Source organism: Delphinus delphis, chromosome 13, assembly GCF_949987515.2.
Source record: "Delphinus delphis chromosome 13, mDelDel1.2, whole genome shotgun sequence".
Taxonomy (NCBI): domain Eukaryota; kingdom Metazoa; phylum Chordata; class Mammalia; order Artiodactyla; family Delphinidae; genus Delphinus; species Delphinus delphis.
The window spans coordinates 33816144-33836271 of NC_082695.1; the positions used below are offsets into that span (position 1 = coordinate 33816144).

Below are 20128 nucleotides of genomic sequence, written 5' to 3' on the forward strand. Positions count from 1 at the left end.
TTGACATGTAATCACTGTTACTTTTCCCCTTTCAGTAAGTACATTTGCATTCTTGTGTTTTCTTTGAACCCCATTTTTATTCCAATGTTGGTATTAACTTTTTAAAAACATCTCTTATCATCACCTAACTAAAATATGTTTTGAAGGAGTCAAAAAGTTTATTTATTTTTCAAAAAACTTGCTTATCTGAGGTCCGTATTTGTGTGTGTTTTTTATTGAAGTATAGTTAATTTACAATGTTGTGTTAGTTTCAAGTGTACAGCAAAATGATTCAGTTATACATATATATATTCTTTTTCAGATTCTTTTCCATTATAGGTTATTACAAAACATTGAGTAGAGCTAAAAACATGTGGCGGTCACAGCAGGTGGGGACAGGAACTGCATCTCATTCATCTGAGGGTCCCCCACCCCAGCATGGGACCCGGCATGTAACAAGTACCCAAGAGTACTCTATAGAGTGAATGAATTCGCATTTTAAAAACAAGTATTGGGCTTCCCTGGTGGCGCAGTGGTCGGGAGTCCGCCTGCCGATGCGGGGGACGCGGGTTCGTGCCCCGGTCCGGGAGGGTCCCGCGTGCCGCGGAGCGGCTGGGCCCGTGAGCCATGGCCACTGAGCCTGCGCGTCCAGAGCCTGTGCTCCGCGGCGGTGAGGGGCCCGCGTGCTGCAGAAAAAAAAATAACATAAAAAAACACAAGTATTATTATTCTTGTAGCTAAGCCTTGGGGCAAATCTGAAAACAGGAGAAAGGTTCTTCCGTTAAGTCAGCAGGAACAGCTGTATCAATTGGACTCAGTCCTGAAAATATGATTCAGACTCATGATGACATTCACCGTGAATAGAGACTAGTGCTGCTGTTTGTGCCCTGATTTATATTATGGGTCAGATTTTCAAAATAGGAGTCCAGATTATTTTTCTTCCTTGAGACGGAAGCTGGATTAAAAGCAAGGTTTAGCCAAGCAGTGACTTCATTTATGGCTTCAAGAAAGCAATGGTTCTATTTTAAGACTATCACTCTCACACTTGAAAGTAAAGTGAAGGTTACTGATGATAGCAGAAAAGGGAAAACATCCGCAGAATCATTAATGAAGACACAGTGCTGTGTTGACTCTTATCTTTTATCCCTGGCTTTAAAAAAAAAAAAAAGTATTTATGCCTTAGGTAGTGCCTGTCAGTAAATGTTAAATTTTCCATTATTATTTTGGAATTATTCTGAATTTTTTTTTCAGTGCTGATTCATGCATCACACATACATCTGGGCAAAATTTAGCAATTCTTCCCTCTGACACAACAAAAGACACATTCCTCCACCTCTGTTTCCCCCCATCATCTTACTGATAACCCCGTTTAGGAATATTTTAACAGGAGGCCGTGAGAAGCGCTAATCTTTACAGAAAGGGCATATAATTTGCCATTGGTGGAATTTCAAACTTCGGGGGAGACCCACGTGCACACGTGGCAGGTGTGCACGTGTGTCGCCTGTGTGTCTCCTGTCCCAGATTCCCTGCACAGGCATAGGCGTGATCCCAGCTGACTGGTCAGTTCTGCCAGATAGAGGTATCTTGTTTAATAATTCTTACTGTTAGAGCAAAAACTCCTGGAAAAGACCTGATAATCCCTTAACTAAGCTAATATAAACTAATTCATAGGATGACCAAAAAGTTACATTCGTATCATGTAGACAGAATATTCTTTTATTTTTTAACTTCTTTCATCCTTGAAATTCAATTACTTTGTCAGGATATGTCTCCTTTTTTAAAAATTATTTAATTATTTATTTGGTGCGGCAAGCAGGCTCCTTAGTTGTGGCTCCCGGGCTCCTTAGTTGCGGCTTGCCATCTCCCCAGTTGCAGCACGTGGGCTCCTTAGTTGTGGCATGGGAACTCTTAGTTGTGACATGCATGTGGGATCTAGCTCCCTGACCTGGGATCAAACCCAGGCCCCCTGCATTGGGAGCGCAGGGTCCTATCCGCTGTGCTGCCAGGGAAGTCCCTAGACAGAATATTCTTCCACAAATACATTGAACTGAAGAGTCAAACAGGCTCTGTTTGATGAGGTAAATGCACATTTACCTAATAAAAATTAAAACCAGTTTAAGAGAAGACTTGTTCTTTGGCATAAAAAATCAGTTGTCCTAAATATATTTAAATATTTATTTTTAAGTATGTTTTTTTAAAAAAAATTGTAAGTTTACTTGCTCTATCAGGGTTCTTTTAAAGTAGGTGTTAAGCTGGGACAGAGTGAGAGAGTGGCATGGACATATATACACTACCAAATGTAAAATAGATAGCTAGTGGGAAGCAGCTGCATAGCACAGGGAGATCAGCTCGGTGCTTTGTGACCACCTAGAGGGGTGGGATAGGGAGGGTGGGAGGGAGAGAGACGCAAGAGGGATGAGATATGGGGACATATGTGTATGTATAACTGACTCACTTTGTTATAAAGCAGAAACTAACACACCATTGTAAAGCAATTATACTCCAATAAAGATGTTTAAAAAAAAAAGTATGAAATAAAAAATACCTCTGAACTTTAAAAAAAAATAAAGTAGGCAGAGATGGCAGGATCATTTGGGATCCGTACAAAAATGATTTCATCTTAACAGAAACAGATCAGTGAGTCATAGTAAAAATTTATAGTTAGCACAATGGATTTATGCATTTTTGTTACAGTATCATGATAGTTTAAAGATATTTGATAAGTTATCTTTAAGTCTTTAATCAGATAAATCTTGGGGGGCAGAAATGCTTATGGGCTAAGAAAACCTAGTTTGAAAGCAACTGAAAAAAAAAGGTGAAGCGTTTTTGAAATCACCGTAGAAGTCACGGGATAAAACGGACTCATTGCAACATCTAATTTATATATCTTTTTTTTTTTTTTTTGCGGTACGCGGGCCTCTCATTGTTGCGGCCTCTCCCTTTGCGGAGCACAGGCTCCGGACGCGCAGGCTCAGCGCCCATGGCTCACGGGCCCAGCCGCTCCGCGGCACGTGGGGTCTTCCCGGACAGGGGCACGAACCTGTGTCCCCTGCATCGGCAGGCGGACTCTCGACCACTGTGCCACCAGGGAAGCCCAATATATATCTCTTTTTTTTTAATGTGGATGTTGAGTAAAGGACATCATCTAATGTAGGAATGCATAATGTTGGGAAAGTGTCTTTGTGATTAAATTGCTGGCTGCAAGGTGAGCAGGTCTAAACACTCGGAGAAAAGGGTGCTTGGACCATTAGACAGCAGCATAGGCTGTGCTCAGAAATGACCTTCACAAAGAGCTTTAGATGATGATTACGTTAGTTGAAAGGGCTCCAAGCAGGAAGAGTCATTAATTTTGGAAGGAGTTGATCAGTGATGCTTTTCATTTCTCTCTGCTGCTTCACACAAGACTAATTATTTGTTTTTTTAAAGATGTGAAATTTTCTGTCAAACTCTTATGTAGTGGAATAATAGCTATTTTACAGTGAAATGGGGGAGGGGGTACCCTCACTTGTTGTAACTTGATTCCCCAAGTTCCCTTTTGGAACTTTTCTCTCTACCTTCTCCCCAAGGCTTACTAAATGCAGAATCTGAATAATTTTAATAATTCAGTCAAATGGCAAAGTACATTACAGATAGCTGGAGCTTTTCCTGGTTTCTGAGTGGATTCTGTATTTTCCTGTAGCCTCATTTTACATCCCTTCTGATGAAGTTTAAATCCAGTGATTATCATTCTTCCCTCATAATAACTACTCATTCACCCATTCGACAAATATTTACTAAATGTCCTTTCTGTGCAAATCATGAGTCAGTTACGGTCACTTAAATATAGGGTTGGCCAAAAAGTCCGTTCGGGTTTTTCCATAAGCTCATACGGAAAAACCCAAACAAAGTTTTTGACCAGCCCAGTATATTGTTATTTAAACCTGCCGGTTTCAGTGGCTGCTGTAATTGGCCATCCAGATACCCATTTAGAACCAAAGTATTTATTGCACCCGCTGCTGGGCGTGTTGGCAGCCGATGGCTCTCAGCTGCATCCCTTCTGGGGCATTTGGTTAAAAGGAGCTGCCTCACTCGAGGTTAAGCTTCTTCCCCAGGGCAGCCCACATCCAAGGTCAGTGATGGCACTACAAAGGCTCAACCCCCTTGCCTCGATCTGGGACAATTCTGAAGGGCTGTCTGAGCTCCAGAGCTCAGCATTTTCCTCCGCCCAGTCCTTCTTCCATGGCTACTTTAGTGATGGTTCTCCCCAGTGTACCTGCCACTGCATCCTGCTCTCAAATCTCTATCTCTGAGTCTGTCTCCATGGAACCCAACCTAAGACATGATAAATCATAGAGCATCACCTTTCCAAGCCATTCTTCACAGGTCCCTCTATTGTTTCCATCATCTTTCTTCATATTCAGAGCAGCACTGTGTTTTCGGTTACCACAATAGCCATTGCTTATCAGATTCTAGCCATCAAAACAAAATGCTCTGATATTTTCCCAAAAAACTTCGCAGTCTAACCAGTGGCAGGTGAGTGATGCTGGGTGTCCAGACTGTGCTTAAAGAGAGTGATAAGATTGATGCTCGGTGCTAGTCTATTTGAAAAGCAAACTGAATCATTAGCTCATCTGGCAGAGTATTTTCAATTGACTCCCATTAACCTAACTTTCTTGTGTAGCACATTATGCTTTAAGTGGATTTCATTGTATATTGTTTCACCCATCAGGAGAGCAAACAGTAGGAACTAGCAAAATTAGGTCCCATGGGCTTTCCTGGGAGCCTGCCTGCTGATGCAGGGGACATGGGTTCGCGCCCTGGTCCGGGAAGATCCCACATGCCGCGGAGCGGCTAGGCTCGTGAGCCATGGCCGCTGAGCCTGCGCTCCGCAACGGGAGAGGCCGCAACAGTGAGAGGCCCGTGTACTGCAAAGAAAAAAAATTAGATCCCATTTGTTTATTTTTGTTTTTATTTCCATTACTCTAGGAGACAAATCCAAAAGATATTGCAGTGATTTATGTCAAAGAGTGTCTTGCCTATGTTTTCCTCTAGGGGTTTCAGAGTATCCGGTCTTACATTTAGGTCTTTAATCCATTGTATTCTTGTGTACAGGGTTCGAGAATGTTCTAATTTCATTCTTTTACATGTAGCTGTCCAATTTTCCCAGCACCACTTATTGAAGAGACTGTCTTTTCTCCATTGTATATTCTTGCCGCCTCTGTCACAGATTAATTGACCATAGGTGAGTGGGTTTATCTCTGGGCTTTCTATCCTGTCCCACTGATCTATATTTCTGTTTTTGTGCCAGTACCATACTGTAGCTTTGTAGTATAGTCTGAAGTCAGGGTGCCCGATTCCTCCAGCTCTGTTTGTCTTTCTCAAGATTGCTTTGGCTATTAAGGGTCTTCTGTGAAACTTACATGAAACTGTAAATCAATCAACTAATTTGTTCAGGTATCAATGCAGGTGAACTACTTTGTCTCGGCCTTTGCACCTTTTAAATTCGGGCTGGGTCCGAAGAGGGCGGGGGCCTCCTAATGGAAGAGGCGTCGCTTTAGCAGGGCTTCTGTATGCTGGATTTATGACCTGTTACACTGGGGTTCCTGAGGCAGTTCACTGATGCTTTTTGCATGTACTCGAGGAAAACGAACAAGATCGAGCACCTTTTCTGTGGCGGAAACTTAAAGACTTCTTTCTGTTTTCTGATAGAAATGGTTATTTTCACCCCTGAACGCCAAGGAAAATAGAAACATTCTAGGACTGGATATTCTATTTTCTTCCTCACTATGCAGTTCTCTACATCAAATAGTTATGAAGCACCAAATCCATATGAGAAGATGCTGACCTTCACACTTGGGACACATCAGGGAACAAAACAGGCACTGTCCCCACCTTAAGTTCCTACCTTTGTCCACTTTCTTTATGCCACTTCCCATGGGAGGGAGGAGCTAGGAAAGGAAGCAGTGATTTTATGGAACATCCAGACTTTCACACAGGGCTTCTGTCAGTTATTCTTTTCTATTCTCAGATCATGTGACTCACTTATTTGCTTAGATTTATTTTCTTGAAATTTAGTTGATTTACAGTGTTGTATTCATTTCTGCTGTACAGCAAAGTGAGTCAGTTATATACACATTCTTTTTCATATTCTTTTCCATTACGGTTTATCACAGGAGAGTGAATCTAGTTCCCTGTGCTATACACTAGGACCTTGTTGTTTATCCATCCTATATATAATAATTTGCATCTGCTAACCCTAAACTCCCAATCCATCCCTCCCCAACCCCTTGTCAACTACAAGTCTGATCTCTATGCCTGTGAGTCTGTTTCTGTTTTGTAGATAAGTCTAATTGTGTCCTGTTTTAGATTCCACATATAAGTGATATCATATGGTATTTGTCTTTCTCTGACTTACTTCACTCAGTATGATAAGCTCTAGGTCCATCCGTGTTGCTGCAGATGGCATTATTTCATTTCTTTTTTATGGCTATGTATATATATTTCATTATATATGGTCACTTTTATTTTGACTACTGTAATGCAATTTTTGGTGTGAATAAGACTGAAAGCTCTCACCCTCCTCTACATCACCTGTAAATATTGCTGGTGTGATGAGGGGCTGGGAAGGTGCAGGGAGGGTATATTTATTTAGTGTTTAGGATACTCCATGGACTTTACGTAAGATGTGGCATGGAATCCACACAGTGAATCTGAGAGTTGGATACTCTCTTTATCCCTGTGTTCTGTATGAGAAAGCTGAACCTTAGCGATGGACTCCGTAACTTTCTGGAGAGGACACAGATGGTGGGTGAGAGCCAGGACTGATCCCAGGTCCACCTGCCTCTCCCTCCTGTGCTCATTGTGCAGGTAGAAACATCACACTCTGGTCTACCGGCCTTATCATTCTATCCAGAGCTAGAGAAACCATTCCCCAATACAGTAAGCGTGTTTTCAGATTTTGAAACGAACGTGCTTTAAAGTGAGTTTGAGCAATAGAGCCTCATGGGCGTAACAGAAGAAGAGGACGCGTTACAAAGATGGGTGTGACATTTGAGGCGTCCCTCGTGATGGCCGCCACATATACAGAAATCTATTAAGAGTATGTGTTCATCACTCTTCAGTCCTAAAGTTGTAATGAATTGTCTGAAGCCAAAGAAGGAGAGTTTGTGTTTCATGGAGGATTTAAAATACTGACACAGAAAATATTACTTGTTTCTATAGATCCTGCTTTGTTTTGCAAAGGATGCGGAGTGGCCTGGAAGGGTGGCTGTCAGTGAATCAATAGGGATATAAATAAAAATTAGTATGTATCAATGTAAGTGGAATTTAGGGTCCTGAATACTTACAATTAGTATGTATCAATGTAAGTGGAATTTAGGGCCCTGAATACTTACGTTAAGCTGATATTCCTAAAAGCTAAAGCAAAAAGGAAAACTGTATATTAGTTTGTCAGTAGTCTGTCTGTCTACCTTAATTGCCAGGACAAGGATGCCAAAAACACAGCCCAGCACCTGGCACGTTCCTCCCCCACACACAGTATGAGTGAGGTCACAGAGCTCTTTTGTGCAAAGGCCAAACAGGGTTCATTTAAAACAGTGCTCTACCAATGGATTACAGCTGGCAAAAATGGAAGCCTCTTTTTGTCATCGTGGACTGGCTTCTCTAGGGTCAGTACGTGCTTGAGAGAGTACTCAAGGCCTCTGAAAGGCTGAAATGGTGAAACACACCATTTGATGTGTGTTTCTCTAGGGAGAGACTTCAGAGCTTTTGATCCATGAAAGGGTCACAGTCAGGAATGCATTGATCTTGGGTCCTTTAAACCCCCTTCAATATTTCTGTCGAGGGCTTCAATAAAAGGTGAGCAGCACATAGTTCAAAGGCCCACTTCTCTGGCAAGGGCCTAGGGTCAGCGTTCTGTGTCGCTGATTAAAGCAGGGCCGTATACTCTAATGATCAAAGCCACCATCAGCCAGCTCCGTCTTGGGAGAACTGAGAGCCTCGTCCAGGCTGGCTCGGACACCCACCTGGGCAGGGAAAGAAAGGGTGAGGCAGAACCGATCAGATGTGCTTCTTGAGGGTCTTCTCTGTGCCAGAAAATGAGGACACACTGTTAGATCAGGCTTATTCTCATGAGCACGCTATAATTAATTACTATTTGTGTTATTTGTTGTGAAGGACAGAAGGGCTGGAATTGTCCGTAAAATTGAGCTGAGTGAGTATCTCCCAGAACAAACGTATCTCCAAAATTTTCACCACGTATTTCTTTTCAGTCTTTTAAAGGTCTAAAACCATCATGTCAGTTTAGGAATGCAGGAATATGTTTATAACAAACAGATCTAAATTCATCTGGCTGGTTTAGGACTATAGAAATGTACTGTTTTTAATTCTGGCCATTAAAATAGTTTTTTGGCGCGTTAAATTCAGAGACTAGGTTACTCGAGTAGATTTGTTAAATTTGCATTGAAATAGTTAATGCTCACCACCAAGTGAAGCCACTTTAGGGAATTCAGTGTTGCTTAATTTTACGATTATTAGAAGGATCCTATAGAAATGGGATGGACGTTGGCACTCAGCTGATGGCTTCAGTTTCTCCATGAATTAGGGGAAAGCTGCACAGGAGACAGAAAAGTCAGAGGTTTGAGGAGAACGTATTAGAAATGAACATTGTGGTTTGTTTTGCTGCGAGCAAAGAAAATATTCGTCAACTTCATTTTTAACCGTGCAGAGATGTCCAAAATGCACTACTCATTTATACAATACGGTAGGATTATCTGGAGTTTGATGCTGGGCAAGTAACACTCTGTGCCTGTTTCCTCATTTGCGTAACGGGCAAGTAACAGGACCTACCTGAGAGAAGTGTCGTAAATACTCGATGTGATTGCTGTAGGTAAACGCGTACCTCTATGTCAGTAGTATCAATATCTGATACACAGTAAGCAAGTGTTGGCAATCATTATTTAAGGAAAACCAACAGCACCAGAGACAAGCTAAAATGAACATTCCAAAGAAAGGACCCCGATGGAAAAAGAATTTTTAAAAAAGCATTTTTTCCAATTAAAAAACTTTCAGAGATTAGAATTTAAAATTGCTCATACAGAACATTGAGAAGCTATTGCAACCATGAAATGGAAGTGATCTGTTAATAAGATAGTCAAAGAAAATTTAGAGCATGACGAGTAAAAGGACAAAGCTATAAAACAAACAAGAGCAGCTCCAGCCTCCCTTGCAGTTTGGTGTGGCCAAAAGCACGGTTTCTGGCCAGTGGAACCTGGGAAGTGATGTGTGTCACTCCCAAGCGCAGCCCTCTGTGCTGTGAGACGGTGGCCAGGATCGCACAGGAGCCAGGGTCTTGCTTGCCTGTGGCCACAGCAGAGGGGAGACTGGAAAGGTAGGCAGAGGGAACAGTGAAATTCAGTGCTGCACTAGGAGTCTGAACTTTGGGGGTATCTACTGAAGTGGTTTTCTATAGACGGGAGTGTAATCAGCAGATGTACATTTCCAAAAATCCACTCCTTGGGCTGGTGGAGGAGCTCTAAGGGGGGTGGGTGGGATGGACAGCAGGGAGTAAAGGCTGAGACTTAACCCTTTCACCTGGGTGGTTACTTAAGTCTGATAGAGGCAGTGTTGGAGGACGGATGACAAGCGAAATTTGGGCAGGTAGCAGCAGCGTGGGGTTGAGATGCCAGGGTAGGAAACAGAGGTGGTCACACATGTCATAGCTCTGGGGTTGCTTGTGCCTCACGGCCTCGGTCCTCTTCCCCCATCACCTCCTGGAGTCTGCCTGTCTCAAACAACTTTCAGGCTGTTTTCTATCTGGAATATACAACTGCCCCCACCTGGACAGTCTCGAAGGTTCCTGAACTGCCTTTCCCCCCCCCCGTCACCTCTTCCGTGAAGGGCTTCTCTCTCCTCCAGACAAGCCTGACTGCTCATCCTTTGCCCCTTCTCTCCCTTCATGACCTATGGAAAGGAAGTCATCATGCACACTGGGCATTTTTCCCACTAGATGGAGAGCTTTGGGATGGTAGAGATTTTTCATCATCTTTATGACTAGCAGAGGACCTATGACATAACAGGTGCTCAGTAGACGTTTGAGCGAATTAATAGAATAAGGGGACAGGAAAAGGTATGAACCTTGAACTGGTACCATGCTTGCTTGCCGTCTCATACAGTCTACCCAATTGTATGATTCCTGTTCTTTTAGTTGCTTCAAAATTAGCAATTTTCTTATAAAGAAACTCTGTTTAGGAGCATGTGAACACACTTGCACTGGAGGAAGAGAAAGAAAATTAGTCCTGCCTTTCTTTTATTTATTTTTGTCTGCATTGGGTCTTGGTAGTGGCGTGCAGGTTTCAGTAGTTGTGGTGCACGGGCTTAGTTGCTCTGCGGCATGTGGGATCTTCCCGGACCAGGGCTCGAACCCGTGGTCCCCTGCATTGGCAAGTGGATTTCTAACCACTGTGCCACCAGGGAAGCCCACTCCTGCCTTTCTAACAGCCAGAGTTTTCCAGAATTGTACATTACAGCATACTCAAGTGAATGTATCATTCACCTAGTGAAATGGTTAATGGTAACTTTAACTCTTAGTAACTCTTAGGACATACGTAGTTTTTCATGAGTTGTTTACCCAATATATATCAGAACTCCAGTTTTGGTTGGAGTAGCAATGTGAGCGACTGAAAAACCACATTTCCCAGCCGGCAGTACACCAAGATGTGGCCATTTACATAAAAAGAAATGAAATTGAGTTCATTGTTTGTAGTGAGGTGGATGGACCTAGAGACTGTCACACAGAGCGAAGTAAGTCAGAAAGAGAAAAATAGATACCGTATGCTAACACATATATATGGAATCTAAAAAAAGAAGAAAAAGTGGTTTGAAGAACCTAGGGGCAGGACAGGAATAAAGACGCAGAGGTAGAGAATGGACTTGAGGACACAGGGAGGGGGGAAGCGTAAGCTGGGAAGAAGTGAGAGAGTGGCATGGACATATATACACTACCAAACGTAAGGTAGATAGCTAGTGGGAAGCAGCACAGGGAGATGAGCTCGGTGCTTTGTGACCGCCTAGAAGGGAGGGAAGAGATATGGGGATATATGTATACGTATAGCTGATTCACTTTGTTATAAAGCAGAAACTAACACACCATTGTAAAGCAATTATAAAGGTTAAAAAAAAAAAGATGTGGCCATTTAAATCAGTCCTGGCTGATGAGAGGGTAGTGAAAAGGTAGTAGGGAAGTTTACAAGGCTCTACAAAAAGAGCTGATGTGCCTGGAACATTTGTCCCTTTAACCTCCTCCTTCTGACCCTGCTGGCTGGCACCCTAGCAGCTGTCCTGGAACAAGAGGTGACCTTGAATAGTTGTAGAATGGAAGAGCATTAAGCATCTGAATCTGGACTACCAAAGAACCAAACGCAAGCATAGGATGGGTTGTCTCCTATTGTAGAAACCTAATACTATCTAGCATGGCTTCAAGGTTTGGTAATTAATAGACGTGCCCTAATGATTCTTATGATTTCCACATCGTTTTGTGTATGCTCAGGAGGTAACAAATTTTCATCTCCGTGGAAAAATTAGAGAAATGATACGTAACACTGCAATGTGTCCTGAGACGTCTGGAAGGGCCTGCAGGTAGAGCCCGTTATGGAAAACAGCATAATCGTACTCCTTGTTGATTACACAACTCAGAGTACTAAGCACTCTGTGCTCACAGCTCCATGCTGATTACACACACACACAAATTCTAGGGTGTGCTGCAAATCACTGTTTACCTTTTCTACATATGTAGTCTTTAACGAGTCAGTGAGATATGCTGGTCCTTTTGTCCCTTGGCATGCTACTCTTCTTTTCCACTGCCCTGTTCTCCCCCCCACCCCACTGCTGCTCCTTGTGGCCTGGCAAAGGGACTCATTCACCCAGTGGTTCTTGTTCCTGGGAGGGTGAGGATGGACACTGTCATTCTTTTTTGAGCTGTAAATTAACACTGTGTAGGTTTAAAGTGTACAGCATGATGATTTGATACACATATATATTGCAAAATGATAACATATACATCACTTAGTTACCATGTGCATATGTGTGTGTGGTTAGAACATTTATTCTTGGGGTAGCTTTCAAGTACACAATACATTATTATTAACTATAGTCACCATGCTGTACATTACATCCCCAGGGTAGAACTGACAGTCTGCACCCTCTGACCAGCATCTCCCCCAATTCCCAGCCCCTGGCAACCCCAATTTTACTCTCTATTTCTATGAGTTCGACTTCTTAGATTCTACACATAAGTTAGAGAATGAAAAATGTTGTGTAATCTCTCTCATTTCATTTAGTAAAATGGTCTCGAGGTCCTTCCGTGTTGTTACAAAAGGTAGGATTTTCCCCTCCTTTTGATGGCTGCATAATATTCCATTATGTACATTTATTTATACCACCGTCTCTTTATCCATTCATCTGGTCCGGGACACTTGTTTCTATGTCTTGGCTACTGTAAATAATGCTGCAGTACACATGGAGGTGCAGATACTGCTTCAAGACAGTGATTTCACTTCCTTCAGATACATACCCAGGAGTGGGATTGCTAGATCATTCTATTTTTAATTATTTGAGGGACCACCTTACTGTTTTCCGTAGTGGCTGAACCAATTTACATTCCTGCCAAGAGACACTGTCATTCTTTAATCACACTCATACCATAACTGCCATGGGTTATTATGCTAAAATTTTCCATTCCCAATAGAATAAGGAGAGGAAGGGAAACAAGTAACAAAGGGAAGAGAAAACGCCATCCTGCCATGGGCACGTGATAGTCTCCTCCACTCTATCCCTCCCCAGTCTTACACCTGGTACTCTCCTTATTTCAACAATTTTGTCATTCATTTGTTGAATGAGTGAATATGTAATGACTAAGCAAACGTTTGGTGCTGCCGTGGTGGTTGTCCCAACATCAGCTGAAATACAGAAATAATAATGGAATCTCAAGGAATGTTTGGTTAATACTGTCCACAAAGGATTGATAATGCCAGACAGTAAAGCAAAAACCTGGCCCCCTGCACCCACTCATTCAGGGAAAGAGGCATAAGTCAAAAGAAAACTGGCAGATATCACTCCCTTCCTATACTTCATCATTTGTTCTTCTACTTTTGCCTTTGAATAACCTTGTTTCCCTTTGGCACATTGGTTCAAAAGTCAGAAAAATACAACCCCCTAAAAGCAGCGTGTTGAGCACTTGTGCTGCTTGAATAAAAAGCTATGGTAAGTGTACAGAAATGGAGATCATTATAATGGAGATCATTATTTTTCCACATCATTGGTTTTGGTTTGTCTCTCACAGCATGAGAATAAAACACTTTCTGCATTGTTCTGTGAAAGTTAGAAAATGCTGGGCATGAAAAATGATTTTCATTTTTGGACAGATGTGATATAACTTCAGAAGCTATTTCTATCCACCAGCTTACCTGCCTTTTTGAAAACCTTGACTCTGAAAAAACCTCTAGCATGATGAAAACCTCTTCAGCTTTCTGCATGGAGTCTTTGTTGCTTGGGTCTAAAGATAAACACTAAGAACATACAAACACCTTGTAATCATAGGTGTTTTTGTTTATGTAACTGTACTTGAAAACTTAGGTGTGTGGTTTTGTAAAGGGATGACAACTTGATATTTTCATTTGCCAGAGTAGCTGGACAAAGTAACATTGTTGTTTCTATGTAATAAAATTCTACTAAAAAATCCTAATGGGTGGGCTGCCCAGATAGAGCAAACACCCACCAGGATTCATTAGTAACTACCTCCATTTTTTAAAATGGTTTATGTGATAGGTAAGGAAATAAAATTTGGAAATTCTGACTTCTTAGCTTGCATTGGCAGAAAAGGGAAAACCATAAAAGAATAACAAACTTAAGACAATCTAAAACTAAAGATAGGGATAGGGAATAACCTCAAAAAAATCAGCCTAAGTGAATGTTGACTAGTGTCCATGTGGCTTATGCAATAAGCATGTAAATCCTTGAGAGACGTCACCACATAATGACAGGAGAGCAAACCAATACAGAAACACAGTATCTAACTCACAATGATGAAAACAGGTGGTAATATAATGGTTTGTTCTACTGAGTGCTTAACACGAGCCCAGTGATATGCTGAATGTTTTAACATGTGCTGTATCCCATTTATTCCTCAGCACAGCCCTATTTCGATACAATCACCTTGTTTAACACAATAAAAAAACATTGCCATACCTGCATTTCACAGAGGAGGGAACAGAGGGGAAATTCCAGTTTGAGGTGGTCATAGGAGGATCCTAAACTCACCTGCTCTCCCAGAACCCACATACAGAAAAATGTACACACTGGAGGGAAAAAAATGTCGCAGCGCGTAGGAGAGGCCCTGCACCCCACGCATAGCACAGCAACTCCTAATCAAGAGGGAACTCATAACCTTGAGCTTTTCCCTAAAGAGGGAAGGGTTTGAACCCCACACTGGTTGCCCCAACATTTAAGATCTGCACCTGAGAGATGAGCCCCAAGACATCGAACTTTGAAAGCCACCAAGACCCACAAGTCTATAGTGAAGTGAGAAATAGCTCTTCAAGGGCTGGTACAGGTTCTCCTCTCCAGGTCCCACAGCAGAGGCAGCCAAGTGCCCAGTCTTTCTGTGAAAGAGGTTTATTTCCTTATCCTAAAGCTTCAGCCTGAGGGGCAGAACACTCATCCAGGGGCCTGTGAAATGCTCTTCACAGAGGAGGCCAGCAGGTACCGTTGTGCACCCTTCCTTGCCCCAGCTTGTCAGCACCTCTCAAAAAGGAGGTCGGCACCTGCTGACCAGGGGACAGCACTATATTGCCAGGTTCTGGTGGCCAGTGAGGCTTTCACTCACAGGCCCTGCAGGACTGTTACAAATGGAGAACAAGTTCTTAATTGGCTACCCCACCCCCAAGGCATAGCACGGAGAGAGCAGACTGAAACACACCCCAGTCTTTCTGTGAGAGAGGCTTCTTAGCTTCATAGCTGTGGCCCAAGGGGCAGGCTTGTAATTAAACATACAGGAAGGGGCCAATTACAATCCTAGCCAGAGGAGAAAGGCATAGCCCATCTTTACGCCCTCCCTGACCTCAGGTCATCAGTGGGTCCAAGAAAGGAGCCTTGTGTACATGTCAGGCACACGGGCTCTTGGGTCTGCCAACCAGAGGCCATAGTTCTTGTTATCCGGGCTCAGTGACCAGCAGGGCTTGTGTTCACAAGTTCAATGTGATGGTAGCAAAGAAGAAAAAACAGTTCTTAACTATCACCCCAGGGCTCAGTGTAGAGAGAGCAGATAGAAATAGCCCTCTGCCAGTCTTCCCTTGAAAAAGGTATATTTGCATACTTTTGCCTAAGGGTATGGCTTCCAGTCAGCCTAAATCTGTTTATTGAGATCCTCACCTTTGGAACGTTGGTTGATCATGGCATGCCCTGAAGTAGGGAACCTTTAAAAATCAAGTAGGCTCCTTGAACAATCCTGAAGGTTTGAGGGAAAACCAAGAGCTGGGACAGGGTTAAGTTTCATCCCCTACATGATGTCACTCCTTCAAAACTGGGAGAGGTGGCAGTTTTAGCTAATGCACAGAAACCAACAAGAGTCAAACAAAATAAACAAACAGAGGAATATGTTCCAAATGGAAGAACAAGATAAAACCTCAGGGAAAAATCCTTCATGAAATGGAGATAAGTGATTTACTTAATAAAGAGTCAATATAATAGTCCTAAAGATGCTCACAGAGCTCACGCAAAGAATGGATGGACAAAGTGAGAATTTTCAACAAAGAAATGAAAAATATAAGAAAGCACAAATAGAAGTCACAGAGCTGAAGAATATAGTAACTACTGAAAAGTGCTCTAGAGGAGTTCAACTACAGACTAGATACAGAGGATAGGATCTGTGAACTCAAAGACGGGGCAGTGGAACTCACCCTTTCCGAGCAGCAAAAAGAAAAAAGAATGAAAAAGAGGAAATAGCTTCATGGACTTATAGGATATCAAGCAGACAACACTGGCATTATAGGAGTCCAGAAGAAGAGAAAGGGGCAGAAAATTTATCTGAAGAAATAATGGCTGACAACGTCCCTAACCTGGGAAAGGAAACAGTCATTCAGATCCAGGAAGCCCTGGGAGTTTCAATAAGATAAACCAAAGACAGTCATATCAAGACACTTTACAATTAGAGACTCTTGAAGAGAAAAACAACTCGTTTTGTACAAGGGAACCCCTACAAGACTGTTAGCGGTTTTCTCAGGTGAAACACTGCAGGCCAGAAGGGAGTAGTATGATACATTCAAAGTGCTGAAAGGAAAAAAAACTGCTGGTCAAGAATACTCTACCCACAAAAGTTTTCCTAACAAGCAAAAGCTGAAGGAGTTCATCACCACTACAGCAGCCTTACTAGAAATGGTAAAAGGACTTCTTTACTGATAGTAAAGGGCTCTAATTAGCAACAAAACATATGACAGTATAAATTTCACTGGTAAATATATAGTAAAATTCAGAATACTCTAATGATGTATAAAGGTGATTGGTTAACCATTTATTCATCTAGTATGAAGGTTAAAAGGTAAAAACTGTAATTACAGTAATTTGTTAATGGACACACAAGATAGATAAACAACGTAAATGGTGACATCAGAAACACAACACATGGGGTGTGGCGCAAAAATGTAAAGCTTTACGCAAATGTAAATGGATTAAATGCTCCAATCCAAAGACAGAGAGTGGCTGAATGGACTATAAAAAACAAGACACATCTCTATCCTGTCTAAAAGAGACTCACTTCAGATGTAAGGGCACATGCAGAATGTAAGTGAAGGGACAGAAAAAGATAATCCATGCAAATGGAAACCAAAAGAAAGCTGGAGGAGTTGTACTTAGATCAAACAAAATAGACTTCTAGACAAAGACGGTAATAAGGAATCGGGAAGGTCATTATATAATGATAAAGGGGTCAATCCAACAAGAGAATTTAACATTTGTAAATATTTGTGCACCCAAAAGAGGAGAACCTAATTCTATAAAGCAAAGATTAACAGACCTAAGGGGAGAAACAGAGGAGGGATGTTAATCAGTGGATAGATCATCCCAGAGAATCAGTAAGGAAATAGCAGCCTTAAATGACATTAGTTAAGTCTGGTGTTGAGCACATCAGTGACCTTAACAGACATGTACAGAACATACCATCTAAAAAAGCAACAGAATACACAATCTTCTCAAGCATACATGGGACATTCTTCACAATGGGTCATATGTTAAAACAAGTCTTATGAAATTTAAGAAGGCGGAAGTCACGTCAAGCATATTTTCCATCCATAACAGTATGAAACTAGAAATCAATTAGGAGAATACAACTGCAAAGTCGCAAATATGTGGAGATTACACAACATGTTACTGACCAATCAATGGGGCAAAAAACAGCAAAATATACCTGGAGGCAAGTAAAAATACAACAGAACAAAACTTATGGGAAAAGTTCGAAGAGGGGATTTCATAATGATAAATGGCTACATCGAGAAGCAAGAAACATCTCAAATAAACCACCTCACTTTACACCTCAAGAACTCAAAAGAGAAGAAGAAATGACGTCCGCTGTTAGTACACAGAGAGAAAATGACCAAGTTCAGAGTGGAGTTCAATGAAATAGAGACTAAAAATGATCGATGAAACTAAGTCACTTGTTTTTTTAGAAAAGAAACAAAATTGACAAACCTTTAGCTAGTATCACCAAGGAAAAAAAGAGAGGACTCAAAATCAGAAATCAAAGAGGAGACATTACAGCTGATTACCACAGAAATACAAAAGATCAAGGAGACTATGAACAATTTTACTATAAACAAGTGTACACCAAGAACTTAGAAGAAATCAATAAATTGATGGTGCAAAAGTGACATGCATTTAGTAGAAACTATACTTCAAATCTGAATGTAAATCTTCTGTATGATTCTCTCTTGTGGTGCTGGACAGCTCCCAGTCAGCCATGTAATCACAGGGTAGACGACCAGTGCACTTAACAACCATTCTGTTTTTCACTTTCAGTAGAAGCTCAATAAATTACACTTTATTTTAAAATAGACTGGGGGTTAGATGATTTTGCCCAACTGTAGGCTCATGTAATTGGTGTGAGCATGTTTAAGGTAGGCTAGGCTAAGCTACAACGTTCAGTAGGTTAGCTGTATTAAATACATTGTCAACTTCTGCAAAGAAATAGAAAATCTGAACAGACCAATTACCAGTAAGGAGACTGAATCAATAATCAAAAACCTCCCAACAAACAAAAATCCAGGACCAGGCAGCCACACAGGTAAATTCTACTAAATATTTAAAGAATTAGTATCAATTCTTCACAAACTCTTCCCAACAAGGTTTTAAAATGACCTTCCAAACAAGGTTTTAAAATGACTTTTTAAAAACGACTTGCCCTCATTTTACAAGGTGAGAATTACCCTGATACCAAAATCAAACAAGGATGCCACACACATACCCTCCCCCCCAACACACAAATTATAGGCCAATATCCCTGATGAATATAGATGCAAAAATCCTCAACAAAATACTAGCAAACTGAATTCAACAATACATTAAGAGGACCTTCAAGATGGCAGAGGAGTAAGACGCAGACATCACCTTCTTCCCCAGAAATACATCAGAAATACATCTACACGTGGAACAACTCCTACAGAACACCTACTGAATGCTGGCAGAAGACCTCAGACCTCCGGAAAGGCAAGAAACTCCCCACGTACCTGGGTAGAGCAAAAGTAAAAAGGAAAAACAGAGACACAAGAATAGGGACGGGACCTGCACCTCTGGGAGGGAGCTGTGAAGAAGGAAAAGTTTCCACACACTAGGAAGGCCCTTCACTGGTGGAGACAGGGAGTGGGCAGCAGGGGGAAGCGTCAGAGCCACGGAGGAGAGCGCAGCAACAGGGGTGCAGAGGGCAAAGCAGAGACATTCGTGCACAGAGGATCGGTGCCGACCAGCACTCACCACTCCAAGAGGCTTGTCTGCTCACCCACCAGGGCAGGTGGGGGCTGGGAGCAGAGGCTCAGGCTTTGGCAGTCAGATCCCAGGGAGAGGACTGGGGTTGGCTGCGTGAACACAGCCTGAAGGGGGCTAGTGCACCACAGCTAGCCAGGAGGGAGTCTGGGAAAAAGTCTGGACCTGCCAAAGAGGCAAGAGACCATTGTTTTGGGGTGCATGAAGAGAGGAGATTCAGAGCACCGCCTAAACGAGCTTCAAAGACAGGCGCAAGCCACAGCTATCAGTACAGACACCAGAGATGGGCATGAAACACTAATGCTGCTGCTGTAGCCACCAAGAAGCCTGTGTGCAAGCACAGGTCACTCTCCACACCTCCCTCCCGGGAGCCTGTGCAGCCCACCACTGCCAGGGTCCTGTGATCCAGGGACAACTTCCCCAGGAGAACACATAGCACACCCCAGGCTGTTGCAACATCACACTGGCCTCTGCCACTGCAGGCTCGCCCCTCATTCTGTACCCCTCCCTTCCCCTGGCTGAATGAGCCAGAGCCCCCTAATCAGGCGCTCCTTTAACCCCCTCCTGTCTGGGCAGGAACAGACGCCCTCAGGCGACCTACACGCAGAGGTGGGGCCAAATCCAAAGCTGAACCCCAGGAGCTGTGCAAACAAAGAAGAGAAAGGGAAATCTCTCCCAGCAGCCTCAGGAGCAGCAGATTAAATCTCCACAATCAACTTGATGTACCCTGCATCTGTGGAATACCTGAATAGACAAGGAATCATCCCAAATTGAGGCGGTGGACTTTGGGAGCAACTATACACTTGGGGGGTTTGCTGTATGCGACAGACTAGTTTCTGATCTTTATGTTTACCTTAGTTTAGTTTTTAATGCTTGTTATCATTGGTGGATTTGTTTATTGGTTTGGTTGCTCTCTTCTTTTTTAATTACATTTTTATTTTAAAATTTTTTTTAAAGTTTTTATTTTAATAACTTTATTTTATTTTATTTATTTTTCTCCCTTCTGAGCCGTGTGGCTGACAGGGTCTTGGTGCTCCAGCCAGGTGTCAGGCCTGAGCCTCTGAGGTGGGAGAGCTGAGTTCAGGACATTGGACCACAGGAGACCTCCCAGCCCCACATAATATTAGTCAGCAAGAGCTCTCCCAGAGAT

At 42.4% G+C, this 20128-nt stretch overlaps 1 long non-coding RNA gene across 1 annotated transcript in view; it reads right to left on the bottom strand.

Annotated features, from left to right (window-relative positions):
• Positions 1-216: 216 nt before the first annotated feature.
• The window catches only part of LOC132436583 (uncharacterized), a 48576-nt gene continuing 28664 nt past the window's right edge, over positions 217-20128 (bottom strand). Inside the window, exon 3 of the long non-coding RNA XR_009521813.1 lies at positions 217-665. This is a non-coding gene — a long non-coding RNA (uncharacterized lncRNA). The remainder of the gene's footprint in view (positions 666-20128) is intronic.